Source organism: Periplaneta americana, chromosome 14 (genome assembly GCF_040183065.1).
Source record: "Periplaneta americana isolate PAMFEO1 chromosome 14, P.americana_PAMFEO1_priV1, whole genome shotgun sequence".
Lineage (NCBI taxonomy): Eukaryota > Metazoa > Arthropoda > Insecta > Blattodea > Blattidae > Periplaneta > Periplaneta americana.
Window position 1 is genome coordinate 128,915,553 of NC_091130.1, and position 12,052 is coordinate 128,927,604.

The 12,052-nt window shown below is 33.1% G+C and overlaps 1 long non-coding RNA gene across 1 annotated transcript; it reads left to right on the forward strand.

Moving 5' to 3' along the window:
* Positions 1 to 2,251: 2,251 nt before the first annotated feature.
* LOC138713734 (uncharacterized) lies at positions 2,252 to 11,715 on the forward strand. The gene is made up of 2 exons (XR_011335974.1): positions 2,252 to 8,330; positions 11,062 to 11,715. It is a non-coding gene; the product is annotated as an uncharacterized lncRNA (long non-coding RNA).
* Positions 11,716 to 12,052: the final 337 nt, after the last annotated feature.

Consider the following 12,052-nt stretch of genomic DNA (forward strand, 5'->3'; position numbering starts at 1 on the left):
ACATAACTTGTTTAAGAGCTGTAAGGGAGATACATGGCATGGAAGTGCTTTAATATAAGAGTTAACATTTCCTTATGATAAGTCAGAAAGGATATGAATCGTTGTATGGAATTAGAAAGCAGTGATTGAAATATTTGTCCATTCTGTATGTAAGTGCCTATGTTTGTACATATGATATAATAATGTAATAAAGATTTGCCAATATTAAATATGCTGGAACTGATATCGTTGATGCACTTATATATACAGAGTGGAAGTGAAATCGCCTTGCAGATTTTCAGAGTGAATAGCTCATGCTGTATGTAACAAGAAACTAATATCATATTGGTCGAAAGTTCACAGTTTTTTCAGAAAGAAATATTTTTTCCCCGAATGTTTAACAACCTCTTATTCGGTAACTATTGCTAGTGGGATCGTGATTTATGTCCATATCGATAGGAAATCTAATACTTACTTACTTAATGGCTTTTAAGGAACCCGGACGTTCATTGCCACCCTCACATAAGCCCGCCATTGGTCTCTATCCTGAGCAAGATTAATCCATTCTCTATCATCATATCCCACCTTCCTCGTATCCATTTTAATACTGTCTTCCCATCTACGTCTCGGCCTCCCTAAAGGTGTTTTTCTCTCCAGCCTCCCAACTAACACACTATATCCATTTCTGGATTTGCCCATACGTGCTACATGCCCTGTCCATCTCAAACATCTGGATTTAATGTTCCTAATTATGTCAGGTGAAGAATACAATGCGTACAGTTCTATGTTGTGTAACTTCCTCCATTCTCCTGTAACTTCATCCCTCTTAGCCCCGAATATTTTCCTAAGCACTTTATTCTCAAACAACCTTAATCTCTGTTCCTCTCTCATAGTGAGAGTCCAAGTTTCACAACCATACAGAACAACTGGTAATATAACTGTTTTATAAATTCTAACTTTCAGATTTTTCGACAGCAGACTGGATGATAAAAGTTTCTCAGTCAAATAATAACACGCATTTCCCATATTTATTCTGTGTTTAATTTCCTCCCGAGTATCATTTATATTTGTTACTGTTGCTCCCAGATATTTGAACTTCTCCAACTCTTCAAAAGAGAAATTTCCAATTTTTATATTTTCATTTCGTACAATATTCTCGTCACGAGACATAATCATATACTTTGTCTTTTCGGGATTTACTTCTAAACCTATCTCTTTACTTGCTTCCAGTAAAATTCCCGTGTTTCCCCTAATCGTTTGTGGATTTTCTCCTAACATATTCACGTCATAGGAAATCTAATAAATAATAATTTTTTCCGTCTGGTGTATTTCAATAGCGTGCACAGTTTTCGTGTAAATTTAAATTTTAAAAACCTCTAATTTCAAGCCACTTCACAATGCGAACAAGTGGCAACATCAAGGCAGAGAGCAGCTCACCTACTGAGACACACCGATTTCGTTGATCTCTTACATCTGTCTCGCAAGTAGAGTGTGTTAGCAGTGATGTTGCCGGACTGCTGAAATTTCAAATTTAATCCATGTTGAATCTTTCGTACACTACTTTTAACACTTGAATATAAATAATTGATTAAATGCTAATGCTAACCACACATACAATAACATAAATACAGACATGGAAATCCTACACATACAACCCAAAAACCAAAAACTTAACACACTAGAACAATATGAAATATACAGACACACTAAAACACACCCTGATCAAATTCTCAACACACAGATCAATTTCAGAACACACACACTATTTGACACCACATTTCAACACTTTTCAACAATTGAACGCACCCACACAACAGGCAGCGAAGTTCAAGATAACGCCGAGATCTAGTAGGCTCTGAGGATGGTGTGAAGAAGCACCGAAACAGCTGTAAGCCGCACATGCTTACACAATTAACACGAGTAAGATTGCCATTTAATCAATTACTTCAAATTTAATTTTCTAATTAATCATGCATTTAATCACAAAATGTAATATAGGTTTTCTATTCGTTTAAGTGTACCCTATCGCCCCTTTCAGTCTGCAGGGTTATTTCACTTCCACCCTGTATATATCATAATACCATAGCATTATGTGGACAGAGGTTAATATAAACATAATATATTAGATGGAAAGATGTGTCCTAAGAAAAATTTCATTAGAAAAATGATGAAAAATTAGTACAGAAAAGTTTTTAATCTATTTATTTATTTATGTAATTAATTTGTTTGTTTGTTTGTTTATTTATTTATTCGTTTATCTGTTGCGCTGAACATGTCAACTCCATCCCTTCTTAATTTCTTTACCTTTACCATGAGGTGGAAGTGTCTAATAAACATTCCTCTCTATTAGAATTGTACCACTTACTCATTTAATAAATTAGTAGACCCAGAAAATATTAGAATAATGGCGGGGTACAAAATTCCTTAATCTTGCCAAGAATAATTATTATGAAATTTCAATTAATATCCAGTCTTGCATGAATATACTTGTGCATGTGTGTGTGTTGAAAAGCAAGTATCAGACTGTATAAACGGTTAAATTTTAAATATATTATGGATTACTAGTATGTATTCTGTACTGAATTTGAGTCTTGTGCATTATATTTTTTAATGTGTTGATATTTTTCTATTCCCATTTTATCATACATAAATGTCGTTATTGAGAAAGCAGATACAATTTTCTTAAAAGAGGAGTTTTCGACGTAGGTGAGTTTGTCTCTCTGGTGTTTTGCCATCCTCACTCACTACGTTATGTCTGTTGAAAAATGCTTGTTTGGTATTAGAATATATATTAAGAAAATTTTGTAACTTGTTGCAGGTGATATGACTGGATTTCAGAGTAACAGTCAAGATATATATTCAAACTACACTTACAATGAGGTTAATTTACAACAAACAGTGTTCTCCAATAACACCTCAGGTCAGAGCAGTTCTAACTACCTGGATTTCCTGGCTCAAGAAGTAACACATATACTTGGTGGCAAACAACAGCAAAATATTGCAATTGATAGTGTGGTCAGGTCTAGAAGATTACCAGGATTTGGATCTTTTAAATGCCCAAAATGTGGAAAAGTGTATCGTTGGAGAAAGAACATGGTTAGCCATATGAGACTTGAATGTGGAAAGGAACCACAGTTTCAGTGTCCTCACTGTCCACAGAGAACTACGCAGAAAAGCAGCCTGTTAACACATATTTATAACAAACATCGAACGTAAAGGTTATGTTCTCTTTTGTTGAATGTTGAATGTTAAAATGAACAGTATAATACGACCGTAATACTTTTCCATTTTATTATGCAAGTTATAGATGAAGTTCTATATTGCTGCAAAAATATCTTACTATACAGGTGAGGACGGGGAATAATCTAATTTTAGTATGCTCATGTGTGTTAGTGAGTGCTTGATAAAATAATATTTTCGGAATAAACAAAGAACTGATAGTATGAAAATATATATTTTTTTTAAAGTAGGAAATACTGTTAATACAAATTGTATTATATACCGTATTTACTCGCGTAATAAACGCCATTGCATAATTTACGGACCCCAATTTTTGACAGTAATATAATAGGGGGGGGGGGGAGGATCACCACATAATGTATGCATGTATTTTAATTTTACTTACTACCTTAACGAGACCTCTTGTACTATTGTACTTTTAGACAAATAAATAATAGGAATATTACATTTTATACCCAGTTTTTGCTTTATTTGTATTCAGTTTCAGGTTATACTGTGCTACACACTTTACAGTCGTACAATCGATCATTTTCAGTATTACTTGAATGCCCGATGTCGAATTGAAACCGGCTGTGATTATCACGTGAGATGTCAGGTAGTTATGGTTTTTTTCCTTACATATAATTGGAATTCATTACCTACAGATGTTAGGGGCTGTCCGACCTTAAACGTTTTCAAGTCCAAAGTGAAACATCTTATTTTAGAACACACAGTGTCCCAGTATATATTATATTAAAATTCACAATTGTAACTAGTTTATAAAGTAATCATGCAATTTAATTTGTCATCTAGTGTAAGTAAGTATATGTAAGTTCGATAATCCTCTGGCATATGCATATTTTTCTGTTTTGATCTTGTCTTAGGTATACCTTTAACTTATGTTGTACTAACATTATATTATTATGTACTTCCATTTTATCATCTGGTTGAGAGGAAGAGAAGGCCTTATGACCTTAAATCTGCCAGAAAAAATGAAGCATTATTATTATTATTATTATTATTATTATTATTATTATTATTATTATTATTATTACAGTATTATTATTAAATACAATAAATAATGTTTCAATTTTTTAAAAAGCAAATTGTATCTGATGATGCCATATAACAGGCGAAAACGTTCATACATTATTTTAATATGTAACATGTATTAGCAAATGTTAATATTAAATTGATGAGTTCTAATATTGAAAAATTAAAACATTATTTATTGTATTTAATAACTGTCTTTTCGGAAAATCAAACGTGAATTGTAAATTATTATTAATTTACATTTTCTTTTTTGTTCATTTGAATTGATTAGGATGCCGATATTTTTAATCCAAGATTTGTACGGCTATCATTTCGATGATATTGTTATTATTATTATTATTATTATTATTATTATTATTATTATTATTATTATGATTTGGCCTACTACTACACACAAAAATTGTGGAAAAAAGGTGGGTCTATTACGCGAGTAAACATTGTATAATTTTTTTAGTATTGTGTACTATAATTTATTTTATCTATTAATTTAAATAAGTTAATGTTTTCATGTAATTTTTGTATTATCTGGATTGACGAGTACCGGTAGATACTCTAAATTGTAAGATTAATGAACAAAAGTAGAAAAGTTCTAATTCAGATTTTTGTAATTTTAAGATTTTCAAATTAAGAAAACAAATTTTGTCTGATGTCTGGGTTCAATAAGATGCACTTGATGCCGGAAACCAATTTGAGTACTCAGAAAACGTCTATTGGCTACAGTACATAAAATATTGGAAACTAAAGACGATAATATCTTCATTACTAAGCTGCCTGTTTTATAAATTCTAATCGCCTATAAGTTTCAATTTTGACCTGTATATTCATTTTTACACTGTAATGCTTTTCACTCGACTCAGTTCATGTCTGGGTGCATATAATATTTATATTACCACCACTAACAGCAACTGAGTCGTGGAGGCTAATTTAGCTGCTTCCTCTATGAATTAAGTTGCATGAAAAAGGGGATAGTGTATTTGCGTGCACGCAGATGTGTGTGTGTATGTGTGTGCGGGTGTGCGTGAGCATGTGTGTGTGTGTGTGTGTGTGTGTGTGGGCGCATGCGCGCATGTCAGAATAATTTAATATTGTGGGAAAATGTTTTTGAAAGATATTAATAGTGTAATTTTTAACTAAATAAAGTTGAACATATATAAAATCTGTATTAAACATGTTAATATAATAAATCTTACAATTATATGTACATAAATGATTATTTCTTGTAACTACTTTGTACATAAAACTTTAAATTGAACTTTCATCCTTTATAATATGTGTGATGAATTGGAAACAGTGTAAATTTTATCACAATTGACAGACATGTAACAGGATTTTTTCCTTGTTTTAGTCTGTGGTTAATTATTTGGATTCTTACTTTTAAAATGTTTTCTTTCTTTCTTTCTTTATTTATATATTTATCTCTTCCTTTCTTTCTTTTTTCTTTATTCTTTTTTTATACTTTTTTCTATTCTAACCTGCATCGAATTGATGGATTGGCAGCAGCAATGGCAGCAACACAACAGCAATAAGAATGATGATGATGATGATGATGATGATGATGATGATCAAGAACTTTTCTAACAGCTGTCTTATCTACTGTAATTTATTCAAGACACATATACATCAGATTGGCCATTCCCATGTTATGAAATGGCAACATAAAATGAGAACAACCACCAGAGTCTCCACTGTCGAAAAGTCATTTTTGGTAATGACCACTAGATGGAAGTACAGTTGCTCCATGCAGTTCCATAAGAGTTTGTAAGATAACTTCTTTTGCAGTTGCTAGATGGCAACATAATGAAATTCATAAAAGTGGTTGTCTTGGAAAGTCCATTACAATCTGTTATATGTGATCAGGGATAAGACATATTAGGGCTCAAACTCTGGTTATAGTCAAAGGAAATAGCTTTAACCATAGCTTGTTCTCTTGTCTTGTACTGAATGAATTGTAATTGTTTTGTAGTGACTGTATATAGTAAAACATGATTTCGTTCCTGAAATGCTCTGTTAGCTCAAATATTAATAGTGATTATCTATGTATCTCATAAAAATTATGACCAGACTTTTGAAATGTAAAATTCATAAATTACAGTTTTTTTTTTTTTTACAGTAGCTAGATAAGACAGTGTTTCTATAACATTTTTTTTGAGGGGGGGGGGAGAGAAATGAGAGATCTCAATACTCACCATTGACTTTTTTATGACACACATAAATAGTTTGTTGTTTTCATGCAATTTTAGTCTTGAAGGTTCAGTGTATGTTTTCTTATTATTATGATGTACCGAAGTACATATGATATTTCCATGCAGGAATTCTGCGTTATCGTATGATGAAGCATGAGTGCACCTCTGTACATAGTGCATTGGAATTGTGCCACTGTCACATATTCTGTGACACAGTACATGAGGGTAGGCCACCAAATTGGAAAACTGAGAGATAGAACTTAAGGTGAGGGGATTCGATCCAGCATCGGAACTGGAAAGTGGATGAAGCGTCACCACGAAGAGCTGAAAACCCTGGTTCGAGTCCTGGTGCTGGAGAGAATTTTTCTCTGTTCTATCCATCCTTCATCGTATGTTTTCTTGCCATGCAGTGAGATTCTGTGATGTAAAGGTAAGTGTTCATTACATCGTATCGCACTCATCGGACGAATCGCACGGATCGGAAAAAGATTATCTTTGCTGTAATTGTTATGTAACCGTGTTCACTATATCGTATCATACATATCACCTCTCAGCAAATCCGTCCACGTTTCTCGGATGAGCAACTTTTCCGATGCGTGCGATCATGGCCTTCTTTAATAAATCAATTTTAATTGGTCAACTGTTACTATTATGTTGTGCCATGTTCAGTGTCACGCCAAAATGGCATACGGAAAACTTATTTCGCTTGTAGAAAATTGCAAAGAATTATATAACTTGAGGCATTCCCATTACAGTAATCAACTCATTTCTTACATATATATTATGTAACCAATATTTCTTTCGTTTCTTACTCTTCAATTAAGACGCATGAAGCAATTACAAATTCTTATTCGCTAACCATCATAATTAATAGACCTAACCTCAACTCCTCTGTTTTCAGCAATGTCAGTATCGTACGACGTCTTGTTTTAAACAGCTGATAGGGGAATCCGATTAGGCGATGAGGTGGAGGAGTTACAGTGAACGCACTGCACTTAAAATATCCGTTGCGTGCGATTCGTACGAGGAGTGTGATACGATGTAGTGAACGCTTACCTTAAGGTACCTTTTTCCTAATTTTACTTATTTTTTTATTTTCTACAGAATGTATGAATTTATTCTTGTTTTATATGTAGCATATTTTTTCTCTAAATTAGTTTGTGTTAAAAGAAAAACAAACAACTTCTGAATTCTGTTACCGAAAGTAATATAGACTTATGTAGGTGACATAACTAATATATATAAGATGAGTCTTCATTATTAATACGTTATTATATTGATTCTAAAAGTGTGTCTAAAATGATGTATCATTTGAATGTTAATGTTCTGATGTTTTCATGTAATATATGTTACCCTGATCCTTCATTTGCTTATGGTGAGTGCTTTGTTCTTTGTTGTATGTTTAAGTAGAATCATCTGTCAATTTTCCTACGGTAAGGCTTCTACCTATTCTCTCAATCTCATGTATTACTGGTAATTAAATTTGAAGACATCTATATTGAAGGAATGTAAGAAAGTATTTGAGGACGCTTTAGGTAACATGTAATGAATTAAAATTCACTGACATATTTTGTTATGTTCCTTGTATATGCTTCAGGAATGTTGTCATTGGATTGGCTTATTGGATATGAGAATGAAAGGAGCCAGTATTTTAACCAACATGCCGACGGATATAACAAATCTCAGCCTAGTTCTGCATCATATCATAATGGCGTGGGATCATTTACCTGTACTGCATGTGGGAAGAATTATACTTGGAAGACGTCACTTTTAAGACATCGAAGAGATGAATGTGGAAAGGAGCCACGATTTCACTGTCCTTACTGTCCACACAAGTCTAATCGCAAGGAAAGACTATGGCACCATATATCAAGAATGCATCGAACTTAATATCTGGTATGCATGTCACAAATAGACATATGCTCTTCATAAATATTATAACAAGTTTTCATACTTAATTTGTATCCTTTGTTTATTACTCATTTATTGGTACCACACAAGATATATATATAAAAAAACTTTATTTTTTAATTATTCATTGTAAAGCTTACTGTACAATATTTGTGATAGTATTTTGTACTGCTCTTCTGTCCAAATATATCAAAATTTGTTTCTGCTTAAAGAATACTGTTATTTATTATATATGCTAGAGCCTGTTTTGAATCAGCAGACTACAGAATGGGATTCGTCTAAATAAATGTTGAGTCTTACTTACTTAAAATGGGCTTTAAGGAACCCGAAAGTTCATTGCCTCCCTCACATAAGACCAACCTTCCAGCTCCTTCTTTATGCATGGTACTGTTATGTGACCAAGGAACAGTAACCAACCCTCCAACCAGCTATGCGGCTACAGTGAGCTCAGGAATTAACAATGTTGCCGTACTGTATTTTCAAGATACCGCATAGTTCACTTTGTCTTGCTTCTTAGAAATTTATTTTTCTCCAAAAGTATTGCCTCCACATTGGGTGCGGCCTATATTCCGACAAATATTATAGGTACGAATATTAGGTAGAGAATTGATATTATTCAAAAATGTATTTCCCATGAGAATCTTAAAATTATTTTTCTACACATCAAAATACTTCCTCAGTAGTTAGTATAATATGATAAGTTAGTGAAGTCATCTATAATAATAATAAAACTGTAACCTACATTTTTGTGATAATTTCCCCTTTTGCAATAATAATCGGTGTGAACATATATAATTAGCTCTCCTGAGACCAAAAATTGCATTTTTGAAAAAATGTTTGTCTGTCTGTATGTTTGTTACCTTTTCACATGATATTGGTCAAACCGATTTCTATGAAAATTAGTATATAAATTACGTTGAATCCCACTTAAAATTTAGGCTATATGGCACTCAAAATATTTTGTTTAAAGGGATGGTTATAAGGGGGCCTGAAGTCAATAAATCGAAATATCTCGCTTATTATTGTTTTTTTAAGAAAAATGTTACATTACAGAAGTTTCTTTAAAAAATGTTTCCAACAAGTTTTATATTATTCAGAATTTTGATAGGACTAATATTTAACTGCTATAACAGTTTGGGGGGGATCATCGTGCTAGCCACACGATACCTCCATTCTGGTTGGATGATCGGCATGTGGGCATGAGACCAGCAAGCCGACTGGTTGGTCTTGGGCCTTCACGGGCTGTAGCGCCACGGATTATTATTATTATTATTATTATATTTAACGAGATATATAAGTTATAAAATAACAATGATTTTTGTATCAGTGCCGCCTCAATCAGACTAATACAATGAAGTGAAAACAAGTGACTCTGCGTTTATTTAAGACAGCCTTGCACAACAAATGGAAGAGGTTCAATTAACAGTATTGTTAATAACCCTCTCGGAATGGATAGACGCCCTTAAAATGGTAGGCTATGTTGCTCCGGTCCGAGCTGTACCGGGTAGAAGTCAGGATGGTACCCGCTGTAGGCGCTGTCTCAGCGAGATTGAAACTTTCCCCATATCCTTGGCTTCTGCCCCTATAGTGAGGCCCTTCGCAACATCCGTCACCATGCTGTCCGTTCTATGCTGGCCGAGGCGCTGAAGGAAGTAGGGTTTACAGTCCATCAAGAGGTGCAGGGACTAGCCACGCAAGGAAGTGTTCGGTGAATTGATATCATTGCCATTAAGAACAACTCGGCATACATTCTCGATCCCACCATCAGATTTGAGACACATGCAGATCAACCGCATAAGGTGGACAGTGAAAAGAAACGGATCTATGAACCAACAATCCCGTTCTATAAAGATAAATATAGCCTGTCCCACATTGATGTAATAGGTCTGATGGTGGGAGCACGAGGTACCATACCCTCCTTCTTTGCCAACAAATGTAAAAACCTGGGGCTAACACACAGCATTGTGAAGAAAATAGCCATTAGTGCTCTCAAAGGATCAGTTCAGATATTGAGAAATCATTTGTATGGGAGTGATAATGGAAATTTCAAGTTATCTTAACCGATGGCTGTTGATTGGTTTAGATATCAGTGCCAATCAATCCATACTATTATTTTTCTCGCGGTATATAGCATTCAAATCATTCTAACCTATCTGATGATATTCCCCCCCCCCCCCCTTCTTAACTGTGAATGAGAACAAATGCTTCTTAGATGTAAATTCTTCTGACATTTTGCATATTCGATTCCCTAACCATTTCATTTTATATCATTTTACCTTTTAGGTGTGTTTCCAAATTGTATGTGGTGCGCTTTGTCAAATCTGGCAACCTTTTCATAAGGGAAGCTAAATTTATTATTTATTATTATATAAACTATATGCATATAAATATTTATCAATATTAATTTGTAAAGAGAGCTTGTGTGTTTGTATGAAGTAATCTTAGAAGATACTTAACCGATATGGATCATTCTTTCACCATTGGAAATTGTAGCTCCTCTAGACGGACATAGATATTATTACGGAAACTCCAGAGTGAATCAAGGACTGAGCACAAATGCGCAATTATAACTGAATCGTTATTGATAGATATTTGGTGACAACAAACTTGACATGTCTTTGACAGTGTGATAAACTATCTGCATTAAAGTCTTTATTATGTAATTATTTGTGTCGTTCATTTGCATTACTAATATATTTTCTTTGTTTCCTTGCAGGATTTACAGATTTTAACTCGGGAACAAATCACTATTATCAATACAAACATGGTAATAATCCAAAAACTGTTTCTTGTCAATCAACTGAGAAATTTAAATGCAACGCATGTGATAAAATTTATCTGTGGAAGACATCACTATTGAGACATCAACGGGAAGAATGTGGAAGAGAGCCTCAGTTCCAGTGTCCATATTGTCCTAGTAGAACAACACTGAAATGCAATCTGAAGAAACACATCAGAAAATTTCATTCACAAATTTTGTATCAGTTATAAGATCCATGTTGTGTGATATCTGTCATTATTACGAAATAATCTTTAATCTGTGTTATAATTCCAATTTAAATTCAGCGTTTTTATTTAAAATTACTTTTAAACAGTGTCTAACAGCAAGATTCCTTTTGCCTTGTGGTTAAAAACAATCACCAAAAATACATGTGAGAAAGGAGCATAAAGGAAGAAAATATGTATTGCTTTTGATGATAGATGCATATTTTTTAAAGCCACTGGACAATTTGTTTTTTTGTGGTATATAAGATTATTATATGTCAAAATAATTTGTAACGAAATCCTTTCCAAAATAATATTGGCATTCATGTTTAATTATTATGTACATAAATAAAAAAATTAAGTGAAATAACATTAATATGAGTGATGTGTATTATTATTATTATTATTATTATTATTATTATTATTATTATTATTATTATTATTATTGTTGTTGTTGTTGTTGTTGTTGTGCTTTCCTATTCCATATTCCTTTCCATTATTTCATTATTTCATTTGCAGATTTCTTATATTGTCTTGTGACCAGTCTGACTATTGAGCAAGAGCTTCCCCAATTTCTATATTAGGCTGTTGGTCTAATTTGATATTCTCCAAGGGTTCTGAACTAATTTTTACTTCAAATTGAAGTGTATGATCCATAATGAGGTTGTCGAGAGTAGTTGATGGAACAGAAATACAATGAAAACTTTCCCTAGCATAATCTT